General features: G+C 49.0%; 1 non-coding gene and 1 pseudogene across 1 annotated transcript; one reads left to right on the forward strand and one right to left on the reverse strand.

The window, feature by feature from the left end:
• Positions 1–2658: 2658 nt before the first annotated feature.
• On the reverse strand, positions 2659–2836 carry LOC132834577 (U2 spliceosomal RNA; annotated as a pseudogene).
• A 5029-nt stretch (positions 2837–7865) lies between these two features.
• LOC132834566 (U2 spliceosomal RNA) lies at positions 7866–8056 on the forward strand. Its single transcript, XR_009647208.1, has one exon. It is a non-coding gene; the product is annotated as a U2 spliceosomal RNA (small nuclear RNA).
• The last annotated feature ends 11728 nt before the right edge of the window (positions 8057–19784 follow it).

Below are 19784 nucleotides of genomic sequence, written 5' to 3' on the forward strand. Positions count from 1 at the left end.
TGTGATTTACGGAGACACTGTGGGCTTCAGTATCAATCCTTTTCCAATCACTAATCCGAACAACCAGATTAAGTTAATGGCAAATTGCAATTTTGGGAAAATCTTGAGGCATCCTTACAGAGCCGTCTGTGATGGTGGGGAAATCGGACAGAGACCATGTGGTCTGGCTACCAGCCCATAACTGCCGAGTGCCAATTGGTCAGGCCGTTCATTTGGAACCTGCCAATGGGCTGAGTCACTGAGCCCATGGAAGCAACGTTTTTCCAAATCGCTCACATTGAACTCAACAAACGCTTGTCCCTGCCCCTGGAAGGAAATATTGGAACAGTCAGTCAGTGAAGATGCTCATCCCCAAACACAGCTGCTGTCCCACCCCCAGCCCTGCTGTCCTTTCCCCATCACCACCATCCACATTTGGTGCCAAGATCATTTTGCTTATCAGGACACCAATGTTGATGATGATCCGTTGATGATGATTTCTGGGAAATACAACACTCACACACAGGAATCACTCGCACTCACTGCTGGTCTCTTTTGTTCAGACAGTTCCTTCAGAGATGTCATTATCTACATCTAGAGCAGGTGGGACTGATGCTGGGCCATTTATCTCAGAGATAGGGACACTACCACTGGCCAACAAGAGCTCCGAGCAGATTTGCAGCTTATTAATTAACAAAATAACTGGTGTGAGTGGATGTTGCACAGAGCTCTGTGACTGCTCTCAGAACCGAGGCTGAGTTGGAGCCTCAATTTGAAATTAAAAAGCTGGAAGTTGAGAGGGGATTTGAGAAAGAGCTTTTCCCCCCAGAGGGTAGTGGAGAATCTGAAATGCACCGTTGGGGAGGGTGGTTCAGGAAAGAAACTTGGAAACCTTTAAAACATTCGAGGATGAGCACTTGAAGTGTCATAACATTGAAAGCCTTGAGCCTAATGTGGAAAAATAAGACGAGTGTAAGTAGTCAGGTATTTTTGGCAGTCCAGGCTGGATGGGCCGAAGGAATCTTTTTCAGCCCTGTCCCCTTCTATGTCCCAAGGGATTGAAATGCGAGGGCAGTACAGAGGGTGCGCCTCACTGCTGGAGGGTCAGCCCTGCAAGTGCCGCCCATTCAGAGGGTCAGTACTGAGGGAGTGCCGCACTGTCAGAGGGTCAGTGCTGAGGGAGTGCTGCACTGTCAGAGGGTCAGTGCTGAGGGAATGCTGCACTGTCAGAGAGTCAGTACTGAGGGAATGCCGCACTGTCAAAGAGTCAGTACTGAGGGAATGCTGCCCAGTCAGAGGATCAGTGCCAAGGGAGTGCTGCACTGTCAGAGGGTCAGTACTGAGGGAGCGCTGCACTGTCGGAGGGTCAGTACCGAGGGAGTGCTGCACTCTCAGAGGGTCAGTACTGAGGGAGTGACGCACTGTCAGAGGGTCTTTATTTTTTATTTCAAGAATTTACTTTATTCGTAAAATAATCATAAAATAATTTGATGGTCTGTACATTTGGTGATGCCATACATATGTCAACATTTACATACACAGTTCAGAATTTTCATTATTATATACAGATCTGTGCATTTCTCACTCACATATTGAACTGAGGTGTCAGCAGAGCCCAAATGACTGCAGGGCCCCCTGATCTTCTTTAGACAGGCAGATGTTAAACGGTGGTCTTTCCCCACCGCGCCTTGGCGGCAGTTGCCCCAAGCTTCAGCGCGTCCCTCAAAACGTAGTCCTGGACCTTGGAATGTGCCAGACTGCAACACTCAGTCGGGGTCAACTCCTTCAGCTGGAAGATCAACAGGTTTCGGACCATCCAGAGAGCGTCCTTCACCGAGTTGATGATCCTCCAGGCGCAGTTGATGTTCGTCTCGGTGTGCGTCCTGGGGAATAGGCCGTAGAGCACGGAGTCCCGCGTCACGGCGCTGCTCGGGATGAACCTCAACAAATACCACTGCATTCCTCTCCAGACTTCCTCTGCATAGGCACATTCCAGAAGGAGGTGTGTGACAGTCTCTTCCCCCCCGCAGCCACTTCGAGGGCAGCGTGCGGTGCGGCTGAGAGTCCGGGCGTGCATAAATGATTTCACAGGTAGAGCCCTTCTCACCACCAGCCAAGCCATGTCTTGGTGCTTGTTGGAAAGTTCTGGCGATGAGGCATTCTGCCAAATTGATTTGACAGTCTGCTCAGGGAACCACTCGACAGGATCCACCCTCTCCTTTTCCCGAAGGGTCTCAAGGATGCTACGTGCTGACCACTTCCTGATGGACTTGTGGTCAAAGGTGTTTTTCTTCAAAAATTTCTACACGAAGGTCAGGTGGTACGGGACGGTCCAACTACTCGGAGCGTTCCGCGGCAGCTAGGCCAGGCCCATCCTTCGCAACACCGGGGACACGTATAACCTCAGTACGTTTTCTGAAATGCAGTTTGCCATTAGGTAGAGCTGGTGGGCAACTTTGTTTCACTTTTGTTGTTCGGAATTGGAGTTGGTGGGAAGGGGCGGTATTCACCAGGGACGAAGTAAAAAACATTGAGACTGAGAGCTGAACGTGAATCGGAATTGCACGAAAGCAAGTCTGACTTGACTAACCAAATGCTGTTTAAGCTCGGAACATTAGAAATAAAGCAAAAAATATAACGAAAACAGAATAGACAAGTCTGCTTTTCAGAGTTTTTAATGAGGGGTGCACCATTCCCAGAAACACTGCAATACTAGGACGATGCGCGAAGTTGGTGGAGCAAGCTCCAAACACAACTCCTTCCGGCAAAAATCAGATTAATATTGAGTCCCTAAACAAGGGACATATCAGATATTAAAACTGACAAGAACAGAACTTTTTTTTTATTTCAAAAATATACTTTATTCATAAAATATTCATAAAATATTTGATGCATTGTACATTTGGTAATGCCATACATATGTCAACATTTACATACACAGCTCAGAATTTTCATTATTACATACAAATCTGTGCATTTCTCACTCACATATTGAGCTAAGGCGTCAGCAGAGCCCAAATGACTGCAGGGCCCCCTGATCTTCTTTAGACAGGCAGATGTTAAACGGTGGTCTTTCCCCACCGCGCCTTGGCGGCAGCTGCCCCAAGCTTCAGCGCGTCCCTCAACACGTAGTCCTGGACCTTGGAATGTGCCAGTCTGCAACACTCAGTCGGGGTCAACTCCTTCAGCTGGAAGATCAACAGGTTTCGGACCACCCAGAGAGCGTCCTTCACCGAGTTGATGATCCTCCAGGCGCAGTTGATGTTCGTCTCGGTGTGCGTCCCGGGGAACAGGCCGTAGAGCACGGAGTCCCGCGTCACGGCGCTGCTCGGGACGAACCTCGACAAATACCACTGCATTCCTCTCCGGACTTCCTCTGCATAGGCACATTTCAGAAGGAGACGTGTGACAGTCTCTTCCCCCCCCGCAGCCGCTTCGAGGGCAGCGTGCGGTGCGGCTGAGAGTCCGGGCGTGCATAAACGATCTCACAGGTAGAGCCCTTCTCACCACCAGCCAAGCCATATCTTGGTGCTTGTTGGAAAGTTCTGGCGATGAGGCATTCTGCCAAATTGCTTTGACAGTCTGCTTAGGGAACCACTCGACAGGATCCACCCTCTCCTTTTCCCGAAGGGTCTCAAGGATGCTACGTGCTGACCACTTCCTGATGGACTTGTGGTCAAAGGTGTTTTTCTTCAAAAATTTCTCCACGAAGGACAGGTGGTACGGAACGGTCCAACTACTCGGAGCGTTCCGCGGCAGCGAGGCCAGGCCCATCCTTCGCAACACCGGGGACAGGGAGAACCTCAGTACGTAGTGACACTTGGTGTTTGCGTACCGGGGATCCACGCACAGCTTGATGCAGCCACACACAAAGGTGGCCATCAGGGTGAGGGTGGCATTGGGTGTATTTTTTCCCCCGTTTCCCAGATCTTTGTACAGCGAGTCCCTTCGGACCCGGTCCATCTTTGAACTCCATATGAACTGGAAGATGGCCCGGGTGACTGCAGCGGCGCAGGTTCTGAGGATAGGCCAGACCTGTGCCACGTACAACAGCAATGACAGTGCCTCACTCCTGATGACCAGGTTTTTTCCCATGATGGAGAGCGACCGTAGCCTCCATCTGCCCAGTTTCTGCCTCACTTTACTGATACGCTCCTCCCAAGACTTGGCGCATGCCCCAGCCCCCCGAACCAAATAACCAGCACCTTCAGGTGGTCGGTCCTGACGGTGAAGGGGATCGAGGATTGGTCGGCCCAGTTCCCGAAGAGCATGGCCTCGCTCTTGCCTCGGTTTACCTTGGCTCCCGAGGCCCATTCGAACTGGTCACAAATGCACATGAGTCTGCGCACGGACAGCGGATCCGAGCAGAAAACGGCGACGTCATCCATGTACAGGGAGGCCTTAAGCTGCAGGCCCCCGCTGCCTGGAATAGTCACCCCTCTCAGGCTCGCATCCTTCCTGATGGACTCGGCAAATGGGTCTATGCAGCACACAAACAAGGCAGGAGAGAGAGGGCAGCCCTGCCTGACTCCAGATCTGACTGGGAAGCTATCTGATTCCCACCCATTGATTGAGACTGCACTGACGATGTTGGTGTAGAGCAGTCTGATCCAATTGCAGATTCCCTCCCCAAAGCCCATATTTGGAGAGAACATCTCTCATATACCTGTGTGATATCCTGTCAAAGGCTTTCTCTTGGTCCAGGCTGATCAGGCAGGCGTCCAACCCTCTGTCCTGCATGTAGGCGATCGTATCTCTGAGGAGTGCGAGACTCTCAGCGATCTTCCTGCCCGGCACAGCACAGGTTTGGTCAGGGTGAATCACCGACCCCAGAGCAGACCTGACCCGGTTGGCGATTACCTTTGACAGGATTTTGTAATCCGCATTCAACAGTGTGATCGGTCTCCAATTTTCGAGTTCCTCCCTCTCCCCCTTCCGCTTGTAGATGAGGGTGATGATGCCTTTCCTCATGGATTCGCTCATGGTACCCGCCTGAAGCATACTGACATAGACCTCCGGCAGGTCCTGGCCAATCAAGTCCCACAGAGCGGAATAGAGCTCGACCGGTAAGCCGTCGCTTCCGGGAGTTTTATTATTTTCGAAGGACTCGAGGGCCTTGGTCAGCTCGTCCAGATATAGCAGCTGGTCCAGCCTCTCGCGTGTTCTGTCGTCTAAGACCTCCGTGATAGACGACAGGAACGACTGGGAGGCCGTGCTGTCGGTCGGCTTCGCGTCATACAGACTGGCACAGAAGGATTTACTGATCCTCATGACATCAGCCTGAGATGACGTTATCGAGCCGTCTTCTTCCTTCAGGCTGCTGAGCACAGAGCTCTCTTTGTGCACCTTCTGGAAGAAGAAACGTGAGCACGTCTCGTCCTGCTCCACTGAACGGACCCTGGACCGGAAGATTATCTTGGAAGCCTCCGAGGCAAAGAGCGAGGCTTCCTGGCCCTTCACCTCCTTGAGGTCCTCCGTGACATCGACCCCCATCGTCTGCAGCAGGAGCAGGTTCTGCATACTTTCCTGGAGCTGGGACAGTTTTCCCCGCCTCTCTCTCGCCTCCTGAACACCTTTGAATTTGAAGAACCTCTTGATGTTCCCTTTAACTGTTTCCCACCAGTCTGCTGGAGACTCAAAGAGGGGCTTCACGGTTCTCCAACCTGCGTAGTCCCTCTTGAGCTCCTCAATGTTTCCCGGGGTCAACAGCTTTGTGTTCAGCTTCCACGTTCCCTTACCCGCCCGCTGCTCGTCCTGTAGGTGACAGTCGGCCAGCAGGAGGCAGTGGTCAGAGAAGAACACCGGCTTGACGTCGGTGGATCTGACCGAGAGCGTTCGGGACACAAACAGGTAATCTATCCTTGAGCGGATAGACCCGTCTGCCCGTGACCATGTGTATCTACGCTGCGCTCCGTCTGCAGGGGTGCTGAAGACGTCGTGCAGCTTGGCATCTTTTACCGTGTCCATCAGGGCTCTGGACGTGGCGTCCAGTTTACTGTCCCCCCAGCCGGATCGTCCATCTGCATCAATGATACAGTTGAAGTCTCCGGCCAGAATGACCAGCCTGGACGTAGCCAGCAACAGTGGAAGCTGCTGCAGGACGGCCAACCGTTCACTCTTACCCACTGGGGCATACACATTGATCAGTCTCAGTGGAGCATTCTTGTACATAATGTCGGCGATGAGGAGGCGCCCGCCCACCACCTCCTTAACTTCGGAGATGGTGAAGTTTCTTCCTCGCAACAGGATACCCAGGCCGGAGGCGCGGCTATCGTTGCCCCCCGACCAAACTGACTGCCCATGGGCCCACAAGCTCGACCATCTCCTGTAGCTGCTGAGGTGCGGTATCCCACACTCCTGCAGAAACAGGAGATCGGCTTTAACGCTGGCCAGGAAGGCCATCGTTGAAACACATCGCGTAGCCGATTTGATGCTACGCACACTGATGCTGGCAATTTTAAACCCCATTTTAACAATTTACAAGGTTAACAGTGTCCATTTGCTGCTGGTCTTGCTCCTCTGAGGTAGCTGTGTGCATCCCCGTGGTGACGGCAAACTGCTGGACCATCCCAGGGCTGAGGTAGCTGTCCAGCTCCACGCTGGAGTCACTTACCCGCTCTGGTGTCTTTGTGTCGAGCCCAGGGTCCGCACCGTCCAGTTCTCCATCTGACAGCGGGGCTGTCACAGGACCGCTGCTCCCAGTTACCTGTGGTCAAAGGTGTTTTTCTTCAAAAATTTCTACACGAAGGTCAGGTGGTACGGAACGGTCCAACTACTCGGAGCGTTCCGCGGCAGCTAGGCCAGGCCCATCCTTCGCAACACCGGGGACAGGTAGAACCTCAGTACGTTTTCTGAAATGCAGTTTGCCATTAGGTAGAGCTGGTGGGCAACTTTGTGCTGTACAACTCCATGAATCTGTGAGTCTTGATTTGCAATTCTAAGGTAGCAAATTGCAATAGGAATATTTGGAGACAAAGCCAAATCATTTGTGGCTGATTCACTCGATCGGACTTCAGGTCCACTATGGTTCTGTTCATTTCAATTGGCAGGGTTGGCAGAGTTTCATGGCTTAGAGATCAAAGTTCACATAATACAAAATGGAATGATTAGTCTAAGGATTTCAGTTCAGAACAGTCACTTAATAGTTCCAGTGATAGTACTCGATCAGAATTAGAACCCGTTTCATTTGTTTGTCTTGATTTGTCTTGTGGAGAGGCAGGTATTGTTAGCATTGTTAACAGTGCAGTTGTTTAGACCAGAGAATGGAACAGCACAAACTCCAGGCAATTACATATTCGAAGGGAATACATGGAGGTGAGGGCGGGGCTAGGGGTTATTTGTTTTAAACGAAATGTCACATTTCATCAATGTATGTAGGTAATCTCTACCATCTTCATTGAGTGGTTACTATTGGCTGTGCACTGCCTGAGGGGACACTAGAGCCAGATTCAATCATGCATGGGGAAAACCATGGCAAGTGGGACTCGGGAAGGAGGCCAGACAGACGGCTGCTGCAGACAATGAGCGGCTGCAGTGCCTCCCTCTGTGCTGTACCATTCTCTGTGTCCAGCTCTGTCCCAGTGGGTTGCTGCAATCTCATTCACCCTCTGTCACAGACAGACTACTGGCTTGTTACTGACGTACACTTAGCTCCAGCGCATCTGATTGGTGCATTACTGGTCATCTACATTCACTATCAAAAATGATAGATGAAAGATTAGATGAAGCCAACTGGATGAACGGATCGTTTCCTCTGGTTTGAAACTCTGGAAACGATGGGGCAGCAATGAAACTGTCAGCCGTGAGCTATAAGTCTTTAGTCACAGTCAGGCTGATAGAAAATATAGGAGGCGGCTGAGTCCTGAGGTCGTCAGCTAGAGTAGGCTATCGCTTCTCGGCCTTTTGGCTAAGATCATGTGTAGTTCTGTTCTTGTCAGTTTTAATATCTGATATGTCCCTTATTTAGGGACTCAATATTAATCTGATTTTTGCAGGAAGGAGTTGTGTTTGGAGCTTGCTCCACCAACTTCACGCATCGTCCTAGTATTGCAGTGTTTCTGGGAATGGTGCACCCCTCATTAAAAATTATGAAAAGCAGATTTGTTTATTCTGTTTTGGGTGTGTTTTTTTGCTTTATTTCCAATGTTCCGAGCTTAAACAGATTTGGTTAGTCCAGTCAGACTTGCTTTTGTGCAATTCCGATTCACGTTCAGCTCTCACTCTCAATGTTGTCACTTCGACCCTGGTAAACACCGCCCCTTCCCACCAACTCCAATTCCGAACAACAAAAGTAAAACAAAGTTGCCCACCAGCTCTACCTAATGGCAAACTGTATTTCAGAAAACAAAATGGAGATGAAGCTATTGAAGTAATCAACAGTTCGGATTTTGATGATGATGAGAATCACTTTGATATATTAAATGAGAGATTTTGAGGACAATGTGATGCAAAGATCTGATGTATTTAAGGCACAGAGTCAGAGAGATGCACAGCACAGAAACAGACCCTTCAGTCCAACTATAATGTGCCTATTCAGAAGATGAGATGCTGTTCCTCCAGTTTGCGTTGAGCTTCACTGGAATGTTGCAGCAGGCCAAGGACAGACATGTGGGTATGGGAGCAGGATTGTGTGTTGAAGTCGCAAGCAACGGGAAGGTCACCTGATTGCGTGCAGACCAAAGGTGCTCAGCAAAGCGATCACCCAGTTGGCGTTTTGTCTCTCCGATATAGAGGAGACCACATTGGGAGCAACGAATGCAAAAGACCAAACTGAAGGAGATACAAGTGAAACGCTGCTTAATCTGAAATGAGTCTCTTGGGCATGCTCACTGTTCCAGTGAAGCTCAACGCAAACTGGAGGAACAGCATCTCATCTTCAGACTAGGCACGTTACAGCCTGCCGGTCTCAATACTGAGTTCAACAACTTCAGATGATTATCCTATCTCGACCCCACTGTTTTCATTCTGCTCCGTAATTTTACTTCATTTATTTTATTTATCTTTCTTTCACTGTTCTGTACCTCTTATTTCTTGATGGTCTCTCTTCCTTTCCCTCCCCACTCTCTCATCACCGTTTTCCTCTCCTCTTCCCCCTTTGCTACCCTTTTCCCTGTTTTCCATTTTGCCTCTGCTTCATCCATCGCCCCACCCCCCCCCCATCCCCCACATATTTTGTCACATAGCACTGGCTTCAGCCTTGGTCATTCACAGCTCCGAATCTCCCTATAATCTATCTATGCACTGACATTATCACCTCTTTATTGCGACCATTGTTTCTGGAGCCATGACTCACCTTCTCTCAGCCTCGTATAAATACCCCCCTATTTCTCCTTTTGTTTAGTTTTGATAAATGGTCAGTTAGACTCGAGACATTCTAGTGCCTGAGATATGTCCTGCCCAGGGACTGGCACAATATCTCTGCTTTTCCTTGGCAATTTTGCACCTTGATGCCTCAACCTAATGTTTCACAGTGCTCCTGTCTTGCGTGGTTGTTTATCACAGACATAAGCCAGGCAGCTTATCATTGTTCCAAGACTCAAACTCTTCTCCCATTTGCCATCTGACCGAAGATACCAGGGCGTACGATCTCTCACATCTCTCACTGTGCAAGTTTCCTTCCCCAAGGCATCAGGCTCCTTAATGATTTGACTCTTTCCAATCTAAAATTCTTACATATTGCTGCTAAAAAAGTGTCTATTATCCATCATTCTTCTGTTACACTGTAACTTGTGTGTTTTGCATTTCTTATGCCATGTACAATTGTGTATTTTGTGCTGTTCATGTCGCACCCTCTGTGCTGGAGGAACACTATCTAGTTTTTACTGGATCAGTTGTATATGGTAGAAATGACAAATAAAAAAGTTACTCTATTCTACTCTACTGTACTGTTACATCAGAGAATGGACAAAGAAACTGAACAGGAAAGACGAGAGAGAGTGAGAGCTCTTTGCAGCATTTGGTCTAATATAGCTGAGTGAGTGCCTGGGGCAGAGGCCAATGGGAATCAAGGGATACATTCTCCATTGGTTAGAGTTATCCATATCACAAAGGGAAATGTTTCTGTTGATCACAAGCCTATCATCTCAACAGGACAACTTTTCCATGGGGGTGCCTCACAATCATCTCCAACATAAACAGGAGAGATCGAGTGAATCCTTAGAAGAGTATAAAGGAAGTAGAAGTATACTTAAGAAGGAAATCAGGAGGGCAAAAAGGGGATATGAGATAGCTTTGGCAAATCGACTTAATGAGAATCCAAAGGGGTTTTACAAATATATTAAAGAAAAAGGGTAAATAGGGAGAGAATAGGGCCCCTCAAAGGTCAGCAAGGTGGCATTTGTGTGGAGCCACAGAAAATGGGGGAGATACTAAATGAATATTTTGCATCAGTATTTACTGTGGAAAAGGATATGGAAGATATAGACTGCAGGGAAATAGATGGTGACATCTTGCAAAATGTCCAGATTACAGAGGAGGAAGTGCTCAGTATCTAGAAATGGTTAAAAGTGGATAAATCCTCAGGATCTGATCAGGAGTACCCGAGAAATCTGAGGGAAGCTAGAGAAGTGATCGCTGGACCTATTACTGAGATATTTGTATCAATGATAGTCACTGGTGAGGTGCTGGAAGACTGGAGGTTGGCAAACGTGATGCCACTGTTTAAAAGGGTGGTAAAGACAAGCCAGGGAACTATAGACCAGTGAGCCTGACCTCGATGGTGGGCATGTTGTTGGAGGAAATCCTGAGGGACAGGATGTGCATGTACTTGGAAAAGCAAGGACTGATTAGGGATAGCCAACATGGCTTTGTGTGTGGGAAATCATGTCTCACAAACTTTATTGAGTTTTTTGAAGAAGCATCAAAGAAGATTGATGAGGGCAGAGCAGTAGATGTGATCTATTTGGACTTCAGTAAGGCATTCGACATGGTTCCCCATGGGAGACTGATTAGCAAGGTTAGATCTCATGGAATACAGGAAGAACTAGCCATTTGGATACAGAACTGGCTCACCAGATAGAAGACACAGGGTGGTGGAGGAGGATTGTTTTTCAGACTGGAGGCCTGTGACCAGTGGAGTGCCACAAGGATCAATGCTGTGCCCTCTATTTTTTGTTATTTACATAAATGATTTGGATGCGAGCATAAGAGGTACAGTTAGTAAGTTTGCAGATGACACCAAAATTGGAGGTGCAATTGACAGTGAAGAGGGTTACCTCAGATTACAACAGGATCTGGACCAGATGGGCCAATGGGCTGAGAAGTGGCAGATGGAGTTTGATTCAGATAAATGCGAGGTGCTGCATTTTGGGAAAGCAAATCTTAGCAGGACTTATACACTTAATGGTAAGGTCCTAGGGAGTGTTGCTGAACAAAGAGACCTTGGAGTGCACGTTCATAGCTCCTTGAAAGTGGAGTCACAGGTAGATAGGATAGTGAAGAAGGCGTTTGGTATGCTTTCCTTTACTTGTCAGAGTATTGAGTACAGGAGTTGGGAGGTCATGTTGCGGCTATACAGGACATTGGTTAGGCCACTGCTGGAATATTGCGTGCAATTCTGGTCTCCTTCCTATCGGAAAGATGTTGCGAAACTTGAAAAAGTGTTCAGAAAAGATTTACAAGGATGTTGCTAGGGTTGGAGGATTTGAGCTACAGGGAGAGGCTGAACAGGCTGGGGCTGTTTTCCCTGGAGTGTTAGAGGCTGAGGGGTAACCGTATGGAGGTTTACAAAATAATGAGGGGCATGGGTAGGATAAATGGACAAAGTCTTTTCCCTGGGGTTGGGGAGTCCAGAACTAGAGGCCATCGGTTTAGGGTGAGGGGGAAAGATATAAACGAGGCCTAAGGGGCAACGTTTTCACGCAGAGGGTGGGACCTGCATGGAATGAGCTGCCAGATGATGTGTGGAGGTTGGTAAAATTGCAACATTTGAGAGGCATTTGATTGAGTATATGAATAGGCAGGGTTTGGAGGGATTGTGTTGGGATGTCTGGTCAGCATGGACGGGTTAGACCGAAGGGTCTGTTTCCATGCTGTACATCTCTATGACTCTATGACCTCACCATGGCCAGCGCTTGGTTTGGTCAATCATTTTCCATCTCCCATGAGACCTGAAGTGTGGGTGTACCCAACTACGTGCAACATAATTTCCAGCTACTCAGACACTGAAGCAATCCATGACAACATTCAAAGAAGTTCAGGCTTGGGGTGAAAAGTGACAAGGGGTAGAAAAGTCATAACCCTGCCTGGCTGTGAGCATCCCGAGTAAGAAAGAATCCAAATTATCCCACTTGCTATTCAGATACATTTCCGTTAATCCACTGCTATTAATATCAAGGAAGCAAGACTTGACCACAAACTGAATTGAACAAATTTTCATTAATACTATAAGGAGTAGAGCTGGTGAGGAAGTTCTATGATTTATTTTGCATTTTAGACTTTGCATTCTGATTGCAAAGATAGCACTAAACTATTTGTTTTAATAATGTGCTGCCTACACCATAACAACAATATAGTTCTGGTGAGCCTGATGTCAGTGATAAGTAAGTTACTGGAGGGTATGTTGAGGATCAGGATTTCCATGCACTTGGAAAAGCAAGGACTGATTAGGGATAGTTAACATGGCTTTTTGTGTGGGAAATCATTTCTATTAACTTGTTTGAGGTCTTTGAAGAGGTGACAATGAGGATTGATGAAGGCAGAGCAGCAGATGTTGTCTACATGCACTTCAGCAAGTATGGGGTGTTGGAGGCTGAGGGGTGACTTTAGAGACGTTTATAAAATCATGAGGGGCATTTTTCCACAGGGTAGAGGAGTCCAACAGAAGAAGCCACAAATTTAATTTGAGAGAGGATAGGTTTGAAAGGGGCTTGTGGGGCAACCTTTTTTCATGCAGAGGATGGTAAGTGTGTAGAATGAGTTGCCAGAGGAGGTGGTGGAGGAGGGTACAATTACAACATTTGAAAAGTATCTGGATGGGTACATGAATGGGAAGGATTCAGAGGGATATGGGCCAAATGTTGGCAAGTGGGATGAGGTTTATCAAAGTTATCTGATGGATGCCAGCCACTGAACCAAAGAGTCTATTTCCGTGCTGTACAACTCCATGACTCTATGAATCTTGATTTGCAATTCTAAGGTAGAAAATATGACTTGGAATATTTGGAGTCAAAGCTCAATCATTTGTGGCTGATTCATTCGATCCAACTTCAGGTCCACCATTGTTCTGTTCATTTCAACTGGCGGGGTTGGCAGAGTTTAATGGTTTGGAAATGGCTTGGCTGGTGGTGAGAACGGCTCTGCCTGTGAGATCCTTTATGCACGGGCGGACTCTCTCCCGCACCGCTCGCTGCCCCCGAAGCGGCTACGGGGGGATGGGGGGAAGGGGGGACAGGGTGCGACGAGACTGTCACACACCTCCTTCTGGAATGTGCCTACGCAGAAGAAGTCTGGAGAGGAATGCAGTGGTGTTTGTCGAGGGTTGTCCCGAGCAGTACCACGACGCGGGACTCCGTGTTTTATGGTCTGTTCCCCAGTTGATGTTCCATCGAGACGAACATCAACTGTGCCTGGAGGATCATCAACTTGGTGAAGGATGTTCTCTGGGCTGTCCAGCTGAAGGAGTTGACCCCGACTGAGTGTTGCAAGACTGGCACATTCCTAGGTCCAGGACTATGTGTTGAGGCACGCACTGAAGCTTGGGGCAGTTGCCGCCAAGTCGAGGTGGGGAAAGACCACTGTGTAACGTCTGCTTGCCTAAGCACAGGGGGCCGATGCAGTAAGGAGGCTCCGCTGACCCCCCAGCTAAATATGTGGATAGTAATCATACAGACCTGCATATATGAATGATTACTCTGTTTCTGTCTGCAAAGAAATGGAATGTTTATGTATGTATGGCATGACCAATTGTACAGATCAAAATATTTTATGAATAAAGTATATTTTTGAAATATAAAAAAAAATCTCGGGGGTGGGGCAGGGAACAGTAAAAGGGAACATCAAGAGGTTCTTCATCCTCAAAGGTGTTCAGGAGGCAAGAGAGAGGCAGGGAAAACAGTCCCAGCTCCAGGAAAGTATGCAGAACCTGCTCCTGCTCAGACGATGAGGATCAATATCACGGAGGCCTCCAAGACAATCTTCTGTTCCAGGGTCCACTTGGTGGAGCAGGACGAGAGATGCTCATGTTTCTTCTTCCAGAAGGTGCTCAGCAGCCTGAAGGAAGAAGACGGCTCAATAACGTCATCTCAGGCTGACATGATGAGGATCAGCAAATACTTCTATGCCAGCCTGTATGACGCGAAGCCAACCAACAGTGCGGCCTCCCAGTCATTCCTGTCCTCTATCATGGAGGTCTTAGACGACGGAGCACGGGAGAGGCTGGACCAGCCGCTATCTCTGGAAGAGCTGACTAAGGCCCTCGAGTCCATCGAAAATAATAAAACTCCCAGAAGCGACAGCTTACCGGTCGAGCTCTATTCCGCTCCGAGGGACTTGATTGGCCAGGACCTGCTGAAGGTTTTATGTCAGTATGCTTCGGACAGGTACCATGAGTGAATCCATAAGGAAAGGCATCATCACCCTCATCTACAAGCGGAAGGAGGAGAGTGAGGAACTCAGAAATTGGAGACCAATCTCACTGTTAAATGCGGATTACAAAATTCCGTCAAAGGTAATTGCCAACCGGGTCAGGTCTGCTCTGGGGGTGGTGATTCACCCTGACTAAACCTGTGCTGTACCAGGCAGGAAGATCGCCGGGAGTCTTGTACTCTGCAGGGATACGAATGCCTGCGTGCAGGACAAAAGGTTGGACGCCTGCCTGATCAGCCTGGATCCGGAGAAAGCCTTTGACAGGATATCACTCACACATATGAGAGATGTTCTCTCCAAAATGGGCTGTGGGAACGGAATCTGCAACTGGATCAGACTGCTCTACACCAACATCGTCAGTGCAGTCTCAATCAATGGGTGGGAATCAGATAGCTTCCCAGTCAGATCTGGAGTCAGGCGGCTGCCCTCTCTCTCCTGCCTTGTTTGTGCGCTGCATAGAGCCATTTGCCGAGTCTATCAGGAAGGATGCAAGCCTGAGAGGGGTGACTATTCCTGGCAGCGGAGGCCTGCAGGTTAAGCCCTCCCTGTACATGGGTGACATCGCTGTTTTCTGCTTGGATCTGCTGTCCATGCACAGACTATGTGCATATGTGACCAGTTCGAATGGGTCTCGGGGGCCAAGGTAAACCGCGGCAAGAGCAAGGCCATGCTCTTCGGGAACTAGGCCGACCAATCCTCAATCCCCTTCATGGGCAGGACAGACCACCTGAAGGTGCTGGGTGTTTGGTTTGGTGGGGCTGGGGTGTGCGCCAATAGCTGGGAGGAACGGATCAGGAAAATGAAGCAGAAACTAGGAAAATGGGAGAAACAGTCACTCTCCGTTGTGTGAAAAAAACTTACTAATCAGGTATGAGGTTCTGTCAGTATTATTATATGTCGCATATGTCTGACCTATTCCCAGAACCTGTGCCACCGCAGTCACCTGGGCCATCTTCCACTTCATGTGGAGATCAAAGATGAACTGGGTCCAAAGAAACACAATGTACAAAGACCTGGGTAATGGGGGGGAAAAACACGCCCAATGCCACCCTCACCCTGATGGCCACCTTTGTGAGTGGCAGCATCAAGTTGTGCGTGGATCCCCGGTACGCAAACACCAAGTCTCATTATGTACTGAGGTTCTACTTATCCCCGGTGTTGCAAAGGATGGGCCTGGCCTCACTGCATCAGAATGCTCCGAGTAGTTGGACCATTCCTTATCACCTATCCTTTGTGGAGAAATTTAAGAAGAAAAACACCTTTGACTACAAGTCCATTAGGAAGTGGGCAGCACGTAGTGTCCTTGAGACCCTTTGGGTAAAGGAGAGGGCGGATCCTATCAAGCAGTTCCCTGAGCAGACTGTCAAAGTCATTTGGCAGAATGCCTCATCGCCAGAACTTTCCAATAAGCACCAAGACATGGCTTGGCTGGTGGTGAGAAGGGCTCTGCCTGTGAGATCCTTTATGCATGCCCAGACTCTCTGCTGCACCGCTGTGGGGACGAGACTGTCACACACCTCCTTCTGGAATGTGCCTATGGAGAGGAAGTCTGGAGAGGAATGCAGTGGTGTTTGTCGAGGTTCGTCCCGAGCAGCACCGTGACGCGGGACTCCATGCTCTATGGCCTGTCCCCTGGGATGCACACTGAGATGAACATCAACTGTGCCTGGAGGATCATCAACTCGGTGAAGGACGCTCTCTGGGTGGTCCAAACCTGTTGATCTTCCAGCTGAAGGAGTTGACCCCGACTGAGTGTTGCAGAGTGGCACATTCCAAGGCCCAGGACCACGTGTTGAGGGACGCGCTGAAGCTTGGGGTAGCTGCTGCCAAGGCATGGTGGGGAAAGACCACGTCTAACATCTGCCTGCCTAAGATGATGAGGACGCCCACCCAGTCATTTGGACTCGACTGACCTCTCAAAAGAGCTGAATAATAAATGTACAGACTTGTATGTATGAAAAATAAATTTCAATGTCTGTATGTAAAGCAATGTAATGTGTGCACAAGAATGGCAGGACCAATTGTATAGAGATCCAAGTCATTTTATGAATAAAGTATATTTTTGAAATGAAAAAAAGATGCGTACTGCCTGCAGGATTTCTGTGGGGCAGGCTACTTTGATGTCACCTTCAGGAGCGTGAATCAGTACAAGCAGCTCCTGAAGGTCATCAAGGAGAAGGAAGGGGACCCTCTGTTCTCCATCGTGTCAGCGATCCCATTGTGCATGCTTCCTGCACAAAGGAGTCGGGTTGTTACAATCCATATGTACAACCCCTATGTTCCAGCAGCTGATGTCCTGACCTTCCTGGAAAGGTACGTATAAGTCGAGGGAGAAAGCACCGATGTGGTTGACCCTCTCGGGATCTGGACCAGCAAGTGGCAGGTCAGGGTAACCCTGAGGGTCGATGATAATGGGAACATCCTCCACCCACCCTCCAGCTTTGCAATTGGAGGGAGCAGAGACTCCCTGACATATGCAGGGCAGCCGAAAGTGTACCGAACCTGTGGGAGGTCAGGTCACCTGGTGGCGGATTGCAAGGTGACTATCTGCAGGAACTGCAAGCAGGAGGGTCACCTGACCAAGGCTGTCAGGAAGCAAAGAGTTGTAACCTGTGCAGAGAGGCAGGCCACAAATACAAGACCTGCCCAAGACGGGGGTGGTGGGGCACCTATGCACAGCTGGCCGGAGGTGGCAATGTGAGCCGTGGACCCCCAAAGACCAGCAAGGTCCACTCAGACAGCAGGGAAATGGAGTCTGGTAGCACCCAGAAAGAAGAACAGGCTGGAGTGGAGGAGACGGCAGCCAGCGGAGAGACACAGCAGCTGATCCTAGCTCTAGCTGGGCAGATGGAAGCAATGGAAGAGGAGGTAATCAAGAAGACAGAGGAGTGGATACCTGTAAAAAACAGGAAAAAAAATCCTGCCAGGCCCCCAAAGCCTCCCAGCAATGGGGGAAAATGACAGCTGCACGAGGGAGGTACGGCCAGGTTTTCGGATGGTGAAGATGGGCGCAAAGAGGGTCATCACCAGAAGAGACAGAGCGCCGTAGCTGAAGAGGAGGGCATTTCCACCCAAACAGGAAACAACGGACCCCCAAAGTCCACCCTCCACCCAATGAGAACAAGGTGGTACCCACTGCCCCACAGCTACAGCTAACTGGGAGCTGTGATTCTTTGACAGTCCCACTATCAGAGACAGAACTGGACGATGCAGACCGTTGCATCGACTCAATGACACCAGTGCGGGTAAATGACCCCAGAGAGGAGCTGAACAGCTACCTCAGCCCTGCGAGGGTCCAGCAGTTCGCACTGACCATGGGGATGCAATCAGCCACCCCAGAGACAGGACAGTCAAATGGACAATGGTAACTCCATAAACTGGGGGTTAAAGAAGGTTTCTTTGTGATAGTATAACAGGGTGCCCACTCAGTACTTGGGTTCCGCTGAAGCCTCAGCTAAATACGAAGAGACTGGATGGTGAATCGACAGAACTGTAACTACGATAGCTGTAACTTCGATTAACTCAATCTGTTCTCTGTAATGTTAAGACATGAACTGGATGACCAGTTGTACAGGTACTAAAGATTTATTTCTATGAATAAAGTATGTTTTGAAATAAAATGTAAAAAAAATTCTGTGCTGTTTGATTTCTTTCTTAGTCACGTGGTCTCGTTGGCTCCACTCCTTCCTCGGGATAGAGACACGGTCTGATGTGACCTCCTCCCCAGTATGTCCGCACAAATAGACTAACATCTAAGTTGTTTTCTAACTGGAAGGATGAAAGAATTAAACTCTCATTCCAGTCGAAAACCCACCGCCAGCTCCCGCATTAAATAGCGCACATGCGCAGGTTCAAGCTGTAAACCGCCTCCCTCCCGGCGAGCTCGCGCACAGTCGGTTCACACCGCACCCCAAGAATCCCTGCGCGTTGAGGGCGGGCCTTATCTCCTTCCTCCCGTTCTGATTGGCCAACAAATCTGTCAATCTCTGGTGAACCGGCCAATAGGAAGTTAGTAACTTTGTTCAGGACGTTTTTGCCGGTCTGGACGAGGTCAATCCTGAGGAAAAGCCACTGCACCTGAAACGTTAACTCTGGATCAGTGGTGCTGGAAGAGCACAGCAGTTCAGGCAGCATCCAAGGAGCAGCGAAATCGACATTTGGGCCCCGTGGCCCAACATTTCACCTCCCCCTCCCACTCTGCCGAGGACATGGATAGGCATTTGGAAGTTATTGGGCTAGTGTAGGTTAGGTAGGATTCGGTCGGCGCAACATCGAGGGCCGAAGGGCCTGTACTGCACTGTATCTTTCTATGTTCTATGTTCTATGTCCTGGGCCTCCTTCACCACCACTCCCTCACCACCAGACGCCTAGAGGAAGAACGCCTCATCTTCCGCCTTGGAACACTTCAACCCCAGGACATCAATGTGGACTTCAACAGCTTCCTCATTTCCCCTTCCCCCACCTCATCCTAGTTTCAAGCCTCCAGTTCACCACTGTCCCCATGACTTGTCCAGACTTGTCCGACCTGCCTAGCTCCTTTTCCACCTATCCACTCCACCTTCTCCTCCCTGACCTATCACCTTCATCTCCTCCCCAACTCACCCATTGTACTCTATACTACTCTCTCCCCACCCCCACCTTCCTCTAGCTTATCTCTCCACGCTTCAGGCTCACTGCCTTTATTCCTGATGAAGGGCTTTTGCTTTTGCCTGAAACGTCGATTTCGCTGCTGGTTGGATGCTGCCTGAACGGCCTAAAATCAGGAAAGATGGATTGTGAATGATCACATCTGTCATGATCTGATTGAATGCTGGAGCAGACTTAGTGACTGAATCACTTACTTCTGCTGATTTAGAGATGCTGGTGTTGGACTGGATTGTACAAAGTTAAAAATCACACAACAGGATTAATTGGAATTACACTAGCTTTTGGAGCACCACAACCACCTGATGAAGGAGAAGCGGCCCTCCGAAAGCTAGTGCTTTCAATTAAACGTGTTGGACTATAACCTGGTGTTGTGGGATTTTTAACTTACTTCTGCTGCTGTATCTTGTGAAATTTACGTTCTTCTTGTGATCCACTGTTCCACTGAAGAAAATCTTCCTGACTTGGTCCGTCTATCTGTCAGTTCACTTGATTTGGCTGAGCTATTTCTTTGTTAGAGTCAAAAAAAAACTACAGATGCTGGAATCCGAGGCAGATGGAGAGGAGGCGGGAAGGAC

Source organism: Hemiscyllium ocellatum, chromosome 40 (genome assembly GCF_020745735.1).
Source record: "Hemiscyllium ocellatum isolate sHemOce1 chromosome 40, sHemOce1.pat.X.cur, whole genome shotgun sequence".
NCBI classification, from domain to species: domain Eukaryota; kingdom Metazoa; phylum Chordata; class Chondrichthyes; order Orectolobiformes; family Hemiscylliidae; genus Hemiscyllium; species Hemiscyllium ocellatum.